Consider the following 12663-nt stretch of genomic DNA (forward strand, 5'->3'; position numbering starts at 1 on the left):
AGCTGTCTAGTTGCACCTTCCGCTACTCGGTTCCTTGTCCCTGGGCTATGACAACACGCTGGCAAGACATTCTGTTTATCAATTCTTGGTAATTTTCCTTGCTCCTTTCAGACACATGGGAACTTTTCAAATTATCTACACACACCTTGGAAGCCAAGGAAGATTCAGGAAAAAGTGGCAATATATCAAGTCCCTTTGTGCCTAGACATGCCATCCTGCCATCTCTACTCCAGTGCAGCCATTTCACAGTCACCAGGGGCATTCTTAGAGGCTGCCTCCTCCAAAAGATGTAGTTGAGAAATGGGGCACATTTAGAATTCTCAAATAGATCTGATTTTTTTTTCAACTTTTCATTCTCATTTCAGTGGCTTTTGACCTGGGGAGAGGGTATCTTTAGTCTCTCAAACTTTTGCAAACATCTACCAGTACAGAAGGGATTCTTTTTTCTTTTTATGGCTGGAAAACCCCTCCTATATCATTACAAATTCTTCCCTACTAAATGATTTATGCTCTAAACCCTGGGTCCTCCAGTCTTTATGAATGGCAAGTTTTAGAATTCCAAAATGTTATTTTTCTCTCTTGGGTGCCTCACTCTAGCAAATCAAAGTTTCTTTGGCTTTCAGTCTCTCCTCTTAGCTAAGGACTTTACAGTTTTATTTTGAAACTCAAATGTAAGAATTTTGACTCATTGTTTTCCTGGGTTATTTTTTGTCCTTCCTTCCCTGGGGCAATAAGCTTCAGAGCTAGTGTCTAATTTTAATTGTGGGATGTACTGCAGGGCAGAAAGGATTATCAAGAAGGAAAACAAGCATCAATTAATATTTTAAAATGCTGTGCTGTGTAAGAAAATAAAAATCACTTGTAATTTCAAACCCTGGGAAAACACTAGGATTTTGGTGTCTCGCCTTTTGCTCTTTTTCTATGCAGACATATATGATATATTTTGTGTATATATGCTGTATGGTAGGCTTCTTATTTTTTGGCCCATATGATTTATCTTTAAATATTCTCAGAGGAGTTGGAGATGAAGGGCAAATTTTCTGGCTCAGTTATTGCCTTTTTGGCATATCTCCCCAAAGCCCTTTCGACCATTCTTTGCCCTCCTTTGGGAGTGGGAATGAATATTTCCCTCCCGAAAATAGTTATTATCTTATGACCTTCACAAGTGAACATCACAGAAATTTGCAAGAAAAGAGTTCAAACTACTTTTTCCTCAAGGCCTCTGGTGATTAATCCAAACTATACAGGGAAGTAGTAGCAGACAGTGCCTATAAAGTTGGTTGGTGAGACCCTGATTTTTCTCTCTTGTCCTGCTTACTTTACTGAGGGTGTGTTGACCCCACTTTTGGGTTTGTTCTGGGAGGGTTTTTTCTCTAGCTGTGTGAAGGGGAATGCCTTCTCTTTCTTTTCTTCTTTTCATTTTTGTCCTTTTAAATTACTTCCTTCCTCCTGAAGTCCCTGCTTCCCCTGTTTCTTCTGGGTCTGTCATTTGCAAGTTCCTGGACAATGCCAATCGCTCTCTCTCTCTCTTTCTCTCTCTCCTTGTAAACTGTTGGTCTCCAGTACAGGTTGTCAGTTCTGTTCTGCCAGGTAGAGGGAGAGGGGTGAGTTCTGAGTCCTATAAATGGAGGAGGGAATGGTGGAGGAAGAATGTCAGGGTGATCCTCTGTTCTGGCTTGCAGTCTGCTATTTGGTATTTTTATATTCTTGGGCAGAACAAAATAAAAAATAATTTTAAAAGATTTTTTATTTTTTATTTTTTTTTAAAGACTTTATTTATTTGACAGAGACCACGAGAGCAGGAACACAAGCAGGGGGAGTGGGAGAGGGAGAAGCAGGCTTCCCGCTGAGCAGGGAGCCCGATGTGGGACTCGATCCCAGGACCCTGGGATCATGACCTGAGCCGAAGGCAGCCGCTTAACGACTGAGCCACCCAGGTGCCCAGTAAAAAATAATTTTAAAAAGCACATCTCATGGGGGAATTTCTTTCCTGCCCAAATCCTTCATTGGGTCTACATAGGAGATGAATCGCTCCCTTGTCAGCATAAGCATGGTCTTATTATAACAAAAACCATTTGTCCCCTTCTCAACTTGGATTACATTTCAAAGCTTTTTTCATTAACTTGACACTGAATGACATCACTGAGCTATCCGTTCTTTTTACTTACAATCATGTAGCAAACATTTTCTTGTGGTAATTTCAAAAACATATTTTTAAATATCAGCATACTACTCCTTTATGTCTGCTCCATAACATATTTAATTATTCCTCTAATGTTTAATATTTAGACTGTGTCTATGTTTTGGTATTATAAAATTTATAAGGATCATCTGGCATATGAAGATTTGTGCACACATCTACTTATTTCCCTAGGATGGTGTTTTTAGAAGTGGAATTAGATGCTAAAAGATACAATGCTCAGTCATTAAGCATCTGCCTTCGGCTCAGGTCATGATCCCAGGGTCCTGAGATTGAGCCCCGCATCGGGCTCCCTGCTTGGCAGGAAACCTGCTTCTCCCTCTCCCGCTCCCCCTGCTTGTGTTCTTTCTCTCGCTGTGTCTCTCTTTGTCAAATAAATAAATAATAAATAACTAATCTTTAAAAAAATAAATAAAATAAAAAGGACCAATTGTTTGAAAGTCATGGTTTTCTAGTTACTGGACCTAGAGTTACCTAAGAACTACGTGTTCGTTCACTCAGAAATACACCTTCGAAGTAGGTGTGGGCTCCATGCAGTTTCAAAGCAGTAAGACAACCTGAAACTACATAAAAGTCAAGACTCAGGTGTGGAATCTTTTGATAGCAACAGTGATTTTTTTTTTAATGGTGTCTAGAAGAAAAAGGATTAAATTCTACTTAAAAAAACAAAACACTAATTTCTTTAAATTGATGACCTTCACATATGTTCAAAATGGAACAAAAAGAGCTAAAACCTGTTATTTCTATTAACATTAATTGTTTTTAAGTTAGACTTCAAATGTTAGAAACAACGATACGAAGTGCCCTTATCTGCTCAGACCTAAGGAAGAACATTTTAAAGCGGTGTTAAACAGGAAATGATTGTTTCAATTTTGTACTAGTTAAAAAGTGCTAAATATACTACATGAAAATATTGTTTACAGATTAGTGACAAGGGCTGATGATAGGATCCATTTGGGCTGTGATTTCCAGATGCCCTCAAACATACAGTACTTCCAAACTCAAGTCCAGCCATAAGCTATTTTGCTAACATGTCAGAGTAATCTGTATTTTTGTATGTGATTTCTACTTTTATAAACCTGTTTTAAAATAAAACACATTTTTGGGGTGCCTGGGTCATGATCCCGGGGTCCTGGGATTGAGCCCCGCATCGGGCTCCCTGCTCCGCGGGAAGCCTGCTTCTCCCTCTCCCACTCCCCCTGCTTGTGTTCCCTCTCTCGCTGTGTTTCTGTCAAATAAATAAATAAAAATCTTTAAAAAAAAACAAACACATTTTTATTAAAAAAAATTGAAAAAAGGCGCCCAGGTGCCCCTGAAGTATTTTAGAATTTTTACCTTTTTATGTAGTCACATTTATCAATCTTTTCCTTTATGACTTTTCTTTCATATTTAAAAGGCCTTCCCTTCTCCCATGAGCAGATAAATATTTTCTTACAATCATTTAAGGTTTAAACATTTTTTTTTTTTTTTTTAAGATTTTATTTATTTATTTGAGACAGAGAGAATGAGAGACAGAGAGCATGAGGGGAGGAGGGTCAGAGGGAGAAGCAGACTCCCTGCTGAGCAGGGAGCCCGATGCGGGACTCGATCCAGGGACTCCAGGATCATGACCTGAGCCGAAGGCAGTCGCTTAACCAACTGAGCCACCCAGGCGCCCTAAGGTTTAAACATTTTTAAATGTAATTTATTTATCTATTTAGATTTATTTATTTATTGGAGAGGGAGACCTGAGGGGGGCTGGGGGCAGAAGGAGAGGGAAAGAGAAAATCTCAAGCAGACTCCCCAGTGAGCTCGGAGCCCGATGAGGGGTTCGATCCCATGACCCTGAGATCATGACCTGAGCCAAAACCATGAGTCAGATACTCAACTGACTGAGCCAACTAGGTAGCCCTTTAATGTAATTTAAATCATGATATATTTCAAACATAAGAAAAGTGCATAAATTCAATATATCAAACACACAGATTTAACAGACACTAACATTTTGCCATATTTACTTAAGTTTTTTTCATAAATACAGTTACATCTATAGCTAAAGACTGACCTTCATCCCTTTCCCTTCCCTGCCTCTGCTGAAATTTGCGTATGTAATTTACCTGCATTTTCTATATTTTCTACATATGTTTACAACCATGCACATTGTGAAGTATTGTTTTGTGGACTTTACAATTTTTACCAAAATAGGATCCTTTTCCACCTGATTTTTGTTGTTCAATATTATACTTTCAGGATTACCCAGATAGATGCCTATATTCTAGTTTACGTATTTTTAATACTTTATTACATATAATTGTATAAATTTGGCATTCTCTTTGTGAATTGCCTATTCATTATCACTTGTTCACTTTTTATTGCATTGTTGGCTTTTTTTGAGTTATGGATTGTTGGGATGATTTATTCTTGACCCAAATCCTTTGAGTGCTATATATGTAGTAAACATCTGTCCCAAATCTGTGACTTGTCTTTAAGTTTATGGGATTTTATGATATACACAAGTTTTTAATTTTAATGTAGCATATTTATCAACTATTGCCTTTATGGCTTGTATTATTATGATGATGAATATTGATACCTGGTAGGGAAAATGCTCCTTTTTTTTTTATCATTCTTTGACAGTTTCTTGATTCTTTTTAGGTCTTTGATGTCTCCAAATGAATTTCAGAGTCAGTCTGTCCATTTCTGTGAAATCCCCTTTTAGAACTTAAATTGGAATTCCCTTGAATTTATTAACTTGGAAACAACTGTGACCTTTAAAATATTTTCTCCCTATCAACAAGCATGGTACAACTCTCTGTATCAGTCATCCCTTACAGCATTGTCACTTGTGAATGATCATAGTTGTGGTTCTTCATATTCAATTGTGCACTTTTTTCCCCCTTGTCTCTTTGCACCAGCTAGGATCTCTAGTATATGTTTAATAAAAGCAACAATATGTCATTCTTGTTACTTTCTCAACTTTAAAAGGAATACTGCATTTTGAAAATTTTCCCAGTAAGTAACATGTCTACTGTTTATTTGGGGTTTGATAGCTCTTATCAGGTTAAGGAAGATCCCATATATTTGTAGTTTGCCAAAAGTTATTTCACTCTTGAATGGACTTTGGATTTTCTAAAAAAAAAATCCGTATCAACATTATGCTAAGATTTCCCCCTTAATCTGTTAAAATTATGATTTTTAGTGATAAATATTTTAATGTTAAAAGATCTTTGCATCACTTCTTGGCCTTTTGGCTAAGATCAAGTGTAGCATCTGTTCTTTTTTTTTACTTTTTTAAAAATTAATACATAATGTATTATTTGTTTCAGGGATACAGGTCTGTGATTCATCAGTCTTACACAATACACAGCGCTCCCCACAACACATACCCTCCCCAGTGTCCATCACCCAGCCACCCCATCCCTCCCACCCCCTCCACTCCAGCAACCCTCAGTTTGTGTTCTGAGATTAAGAGTCTCTTACGGTGTCTCCCTTTCTGGTTTCATCTTGTTTCATTTTTTTCCTCTCTTCCCCTATGATCCTCTGTAGCATCTGTTCTTATCAGTTTAAAAGATCTTTGCACTCTTAGGTTAAGCCACACATTGTCATCATGTTTTTTTTTTTTTAAGATTTAATTTATTTAATTTAATTTAATTTTATTTTTATTTATTTATTTTTAAAGATTTTATTTATTTATTTGAGAGAGAGAATGAGATAGAGAGCAGGAGAGGGGGAGGGTCAGAGGGAGAAGCAGACTCCCCGCTGAGCAGGGAGCCCAATGCGGGACTCGATCCCGGGACTCCAGGATCATGACCTGAGCCGAAGGCAGTCGCTTAACCAACTGAGCCACCCAGGCGCCCAAGATTTAATTTATTTTAGAGAGAGAGAGAGTGCCCATGGGGTGGGGAGGGGTAAGGGGAGAGGGAGAGAGAGAATCTCAAGCACACTCCCCACTGAGCTCAGAGCCCATCATGGGGCTCCTCATTCTCACAACCCTGAGGTCATGACCTGAGCTGAAATCAAGAGTCAGATGCTTAACCCACTGACCCACCCAGGGGCACCATCATGTGTTTTTTAATGCATATCTGATTTAGTTTTATACTATTTTCTTTAGAATTTTTACATCTATATATACATGAGATTGATCTATGATTTTATTCTTGTGTTGTCCAAGTTGGGATTTTGTATCAAGTTTGTATTTGCCTCAAAAAATGACTTGGCTAGCTTTACCTATTTATTATCTTATTCACTAGTTCAGTGATTCCCAGGTGCACATTTGGATTACTTGGGGAGTTTTTGTTTTTTGGTTTCTGTTTGTGTATAAAATAATGTTCAGTGTTTTTTGGCCGATACCAAATAAATCAGAATCTCTGGAGGTGGATCCAGGCATCAATATTTTAAAATGCTCCCCAGGCGACTATAATGTGAAGCCAGGTTTGAGAACCACTGCTCTAGAACAATTTGTATATGATAGAACGCATCTGTTCTCCAGGGGCATAAGAAAGAAAATACTTGTTCTGTGAAATTCAGGTAGAATTCGTCTGCAAAAGTCTCTGGCCTGCTGATTTTGTATGTAGATTCTAAAATGTTTTTTCAGTTTCTTTATTGGTTATATAGATATATTCAGGTTTTTTCTGTTATTTCTTAAGTCCGTTTTAGTAATTATTTCTTAGAAAACTCATTTTTTATGCTTTCTAATTTATTGGCGTAAAGTTGGTCATGATATTTCCATACGAATTTTTAGTCTCCACTGTAACTCTAATTATATCCTTGCCTTTCATTTCTTATATTTTTAACATGTTTTTTCTTTCTTTTTTAAAAACATATTCACTATGTGGTTTCCATATTTTACTAGTCTTTCCAAAAGACCAGCCTTTGGTTTGTTGATGCTCTGTATTATTTTCTATCTCATTAATTTACTCTGTATTCTGATTTTAGTTTTTCTAATTTCCTTAGGTTTACTCTTCATTTTCTAACCTCTTGAAATTTTAAATTCTTAATATTTTCTAAGGCCTACTTATCAGGCTATAAATTTATTAGTTATGTACTGCTGTATCTGCATCCCCTGAGTTATGATTCATAGTGCTTTCATTGTTTTTCAATTTTAAATTTTTTTTCAAATTTCCATTGTAATTTTTTCTTTGAACTATATATATATATATATGAATTCATGAATCTCTCTCTATATATATGTATTCAAATCATAGATGTGAGTAGGCCCTCTCTCTCTTTTTTTATTGCTTTCTATGGGTATTGCAGTGTGCTCATACAAACTGTTCTGTGTGACATCTGCTTTTTTGTTTGGATTTTTTTGTTTTGTTTTGTCTTTTGGTATTTATAGAGATGAGGTTCAATCTAGTCATGTTCACTGTTTATATATTACCCAATAAACTTGAAAAGACTATATTTTCTGATTGCATTGTGTGAGGTATTATATATATATATATATATATATATATATGTCAGTTAGACCAAATTCTTGTTAATTGTGTAGTTCAATTTTTTGTAGCCTTACTATTTTTGTCTCCTTGATCTATCAGTTATTGATAGAGGAATATTAAAATTTCCCATTATAATTGTGGATTGGTCAATTTTTCTTTCTAATTCCATCAATTTTTTTTTCCTCATATTTAAAAGACTATGTTTTTAGGTTCATGAAAGTTAATGATTATTATATCTTCTAGTGAATTGCTCATTTTATTATTATATAATTAATCCTTTTTGTACCTTATAATGCTGTTTACTATTTTGTAAGTTTTCATTTTAATTCCAGTCAGTTAACATACAGTGTTATATTAGTTTCAGGTGTACAGTCTAGTGATTCAACAATTCCATGCATCATCCAGTGCTCATCACAACAAGTGCACTCCTTAATCCCCATCACCTATTTAACCCAACTCCCCACTCCCTTACCCTCTGGTAGCCATTAGTTTGTTCTCTAGAGTTAAGAGTCTGTCTCTTGGTTTGCCTCTCTCTCTCTTTCTCACTTTGCTCATTTTTTGTTTCTTAAATTCCACATGTGAGTGAAATCATACAGTATTTGTCTCTCTGACTGACTTATTTCATCTAGCATTGTACTCCCTAGCTCCTTCCATGTCATTACAAATGGCAAGATATCATTCTTTTTATGGCTGAATAATATTCCATTGTGTATATATGTATCACTTCTTCTTTGTCCATTCACCAGTTGATGGAAACTTGGGCTTCTTTCATATCTTGGCTATTGTAAATAATGCTGCTATAAACGTAGGGGTGCATGTATCCCTTTGAATTCATGTTCCTGTGTTCTTTGGGTAAATCAGTAGTGTGATTGCTGGATCTAAGTTTTTTTTTTTTTAACTTTTTGAGGAAACTCCATACTGTTTTCCAGAGTGGCTGCACCAGTTTGCAAGCCTGCCAATAGTGCACAAGTGTTCCTTTTTCTCCACATCTTTGCCAACACTTGTTTCTTGTGTTTTTGATTTTAGTCATTCTGACAGGTGTGAGGTGATATCTCACTGTAGTTTTGATTTGCATTTCCCTGGTGGTAAGTATGATGAACATCTTTTCATGTGTCTGTTGACCATCTGGATGTCTTCTTTGGAGAAATGTTTGTTCACGTCTTCTGCCCATTTTTAACTGGATTATTTGTATTTGGGTGTTGAGTTTTATAAGTTCTTTATATAGTTTGGATACTAGTCCTTTATCAGATGTCTCATTTACAAATATCTTCTCCCATTGCATAGGTTGCTTATTAATTTTGTTGATTGTTTCCTTCTCTGTGGAGAAGATTTTTATTTTGATGTAGTCCCAATAGTTTATTTTTGCTTTTGTTTCCCTTGCCTCAGGAAACATATCTAGGAAGATGCTGCTATGGCCAATGTCAGAGAAATTATTGCCTGTCCTCTCTTCTAGGATTTTTATGGTTTCAGGTTTCATACTTAGGTCTTAAATCCATTTTGAGTTTATTTTTGTGTGTGGTGTAAGAAAGTGGTCCCGTTTCTTTCTTTTGCATGTTGCTGTCCAGTTTTCCCAACACCATTTGTTGAGGAGACTGTCTTTTTCCCATTGGATATTCTTTCCTGCTTTGTCAAAGTTTAATTGACCATATAATTGTGTGTTTATTTATGGGTTTTCTATGCTATCCCATTGATCTACGTGTCTATTTTGGTACTGTTTTGATTACTATAGCTTTGTAGTATAACTTAAAGTCTGGAATTGTGATGCCTACAACTTTGCTTTTCCTTTTCAAGATTGCTTTGGCTATTTGGAGTCTTTGTGGCTCCATATAAATGTTAGGATTGTTTGTTCTAGTTCTGTGAAAAATGTTGTTGGTATTTTGATAGGGATTGCACTAAGTGTATAGATTGTTTTGGGTAGTATAGACATTTTAACAGTGTTTTTCTTCCAATCCATGAGCATGGAATGTCATTCCGTTTCTTGGGGTCATCTTCAATTTCTTTCATCAGTGTTTTATAATTTTCAGAGTACAGGTCTTCTACCTCTTTGGTTAGGTTTATTCCTAGGTATCTTATTATTTTGGGTGCAATTGTAAATGGGATTTTTTCTTAATTTCTCTTTTGCTGCTTCATTATTGGTGTATAGTGATGTGACAAATTTCTTTTCTTTATTATTTAAATTCAATTAGCCAACATATAGTATATATTTAGTTTCAGATTTAGTGTTCAATAATTTATCAGTTGTGTATAACATCCAGTGCTCATCACATCATGATGCAACAAATTTGTGTACATTGATTTTGTATACTGTGACTTTACTGAATTCATTTATCAGTTCTAGAGGTTTTTTTGGTGGAGTTTTTAGGGTTTTCTATATAGAGTAACGTCATCTGCAAATAGTGAAAGTTTGACTTCTTCCTTACCAATTTGGATGCCTTCTATTTCTTCTTGTTGTCTGATTGCTGTGGCTAGGATTTCTAGTACTATGTTGAACAGAATTGGTGAGAGTGGACATCTTTGTCTTGTTCCTGACCTTAGTAGAAAAGCTCTCATTTTCCCCTCCCACTGAGTATGATATTGGCTGCAGGTTTTTCATATATGGCTTTTATTATGTTGAGGTATGTTCCCTTTAAACCTACTTTGTTTAGGGTTTTTATCATGAATGGATGTTGTACTTTGTCAAATGCTTTTTCTGCATCTATTGAAATGATCATATGGCTCTTATCCTTTCTCTTATTGATGTTATGTACCACATTGATTGATTTGCAAATATTGAACCACCCTTGCAGCCCAGGAACAAATCCCACTTGATCTTGGTGACTGATTTTTTAATATATTGTTGAATTAGGTCTGATAGTATTTTGTTGAGGACTTTTGCATGTATGTTCATTTGGGATATTGGCCTGTAGCTCTCTTTTTTAGTGGTGTCTTTATCTGGTTTTAGTATCAGAATAATGCTAGCCTCAAAGAATGAATTTGGAAGTTTTCCTTCTTTTTCTATTTTTTGGAATAGTTTAAGAAGAATAGGTATTAACTCTTCTTTAAATGTTTGGTAGAACTCACCTGTGAAGCCATCTTGTCCTGGGCTTTTATTTCTTGGGAGTTTTTGATTACTGAATCAATTTCTTTGCTGGTTATCAGTCTGTTCAAATTTTCTATTTCTTCCTCTTTCACTTTTGGTAGTATTTATGTTTCTAGGGATTTGTCCATTTATTCTAGGTTGTCTAATTTTTTGGCATATAGTTTTTTCATAATATTCTCTTATCCTTTTTATTTCTGTGGTGTTGGTTATTATTTCTGCTCTCTCATTTGTGACTTTATTTATTCAAGTCCTTTGTCTTTTTTCTTGATAAATCTGGCTAAAAGTTTATCAATTTTATTGATTTCTTTTTTCAAAGAACTGGCTCCTGGTTTCATTGATCTGTTCTATTGTTTTTTTAGTTTCTATATTGTTTATTTCTGCTCTAATCTTTATTATTTCCTTCCTTCTGATGGTTTTAGGTTTTGTTTGTTGTTCTTTTTCTAGTTCCTTTAGGTGTAAGGTTAAGTTGTTTATTTGAAGCTTTTCTTGCTTCTTAAGGTAGGGCTGTATTGCTATAACTTTTCCTCTTAGAACCGTTCTTGCTGCTTCCCAAAGGTTTTGGACAGGTCATCATCCCAGGGTTCTGGGATTGAGTCCCGCATCAGGCTCCTTGCTCAACGGGGAGTCTGCTTCTCCCTCTGCCTGCCACTTGCTCTTTCTCGCTCTTGCTTGCTCTCTCTGACAAGTAAATAAAAAAATCTTTTAAAAAAATAAAGTCTGTTTTCTCTGATATAAATATTGCTACTCCAGCTTTCTTTTGACATCTATTTGCATGATAGATGTTTCTCCATCCCCTCACTTTCAATCTGCAGGTGTCTTTAGGTCTAAAATGAGTCTCTTGTAGGCAGCATATAGATGGGTTTTGTTTTTTTATCCATTCTTTTACCCCATATTTTTAGATTGAAGCATTTAGTCTTTTACAGTCAAAGTAATTATTGATAGATATGTATTTATTGTCATTTTATTGTTTGTTTTGTGGTTGTTCTGAGGATTTTCTCTGATCATTTCTTGTATTTCTCTCTTTCATGGTTTGCTGCTTTTCTTTAGTGATATTTTGGATTTCTTTCTCTTTATTTTTTGTATATTTATTAGTGATTTTTGATATATGGTTACCATTAGGTTTGTATATAACCTCTTCTGCATGTAGCATTCTATATTAAGTTAATGGTCATTTTTGTGTGAACTCATTCTTTACTCCTCTCCTCCCCACATTTTAGGTATACATTGTCATATTTCACATCCTTTTATGTTGTGAGTTCCTTGACTGATTTTTTACAAAATTTTTATTTTTCCTGCTTTTGTGGTTCCTACCTTTATACTGTCACTTTTGGTCTCTCCTTTCAACTCAAAGTGTCCCCTTTAACATTTCTTTTTTTTTTTTTTTTTTAATTTTTTTTTTAATTTATTTTTTGACAGAGAGAGACATAGCGAGAGAGGGAACACAAGCAGGAGGAGTGGGAGAGGGAGAAGCAGGCTCCCCGCCGAGCAGGGAGCCCGATGTGGGACTTGATCCCAGACCCTGGGATCATGACCTGAGCCGAAGGCAGACGCTTAACGACTGAGCCACCCAGGCGCCCCCCCTTTAACATTTCTTGCAGGGCTGATTTAGTGTTCATGAACTCCTTTAGTTTTTTGTTTGACAGCCCTGTTGAATAGAGTATTCTTGGCTGCAGATTTTTCCTATTCAGCACTGCCACTCCTGTCTGGCTTCCCAACTTTCTGTTGAAAAATCTCCTGCTAGACTTATGGGTTTTCTCTTGGAAGTTACAGACTTCTTTTGTCTTGCTGCTTTTAAGATTTTTTTTTCTTTATCATTATCATTTGCAAATTTAATTACAATACATCTTGGTGTTGGTCTACTTTTGTTGATTTTGATGGGAGTTCTCTGTGCCTCCTGGATCTGGATTTTTGTTTCCTTACCCAGATTAGGGGCATTTTCAGCTATTATTTCTTCAAGTAAATATCCT

General features: G+C 35.8%; 1 pseudogene; it reads left to right on the forward strand.

Moving 5' to 3' along the window:
- The first annotated feature begins 5410 nt into the window (after positions 1-5410).
- On the forward strand, positions 5411-5570 carry LOC123323559 (annotated as a pseudogene).
- Positions 5571-12663: the final 7093 nt, after the last annotated feature.

This window comes from Neomonachus schauinslandi, chromosome X (genome assembly GCF_002201575.2).
Source record: "Neomonachus schauinslandi chromosome X, ASM220157v2, whole genome shotgun sequence".
In the NCBI taxonomy this organism is placed as follows: domain Eukaryota; kingdom Metazoa; phylum Chordata; class Mammalia; order Carnivora; family Phocidae; genus Neomonachus; species Neomonachus schauinslandi.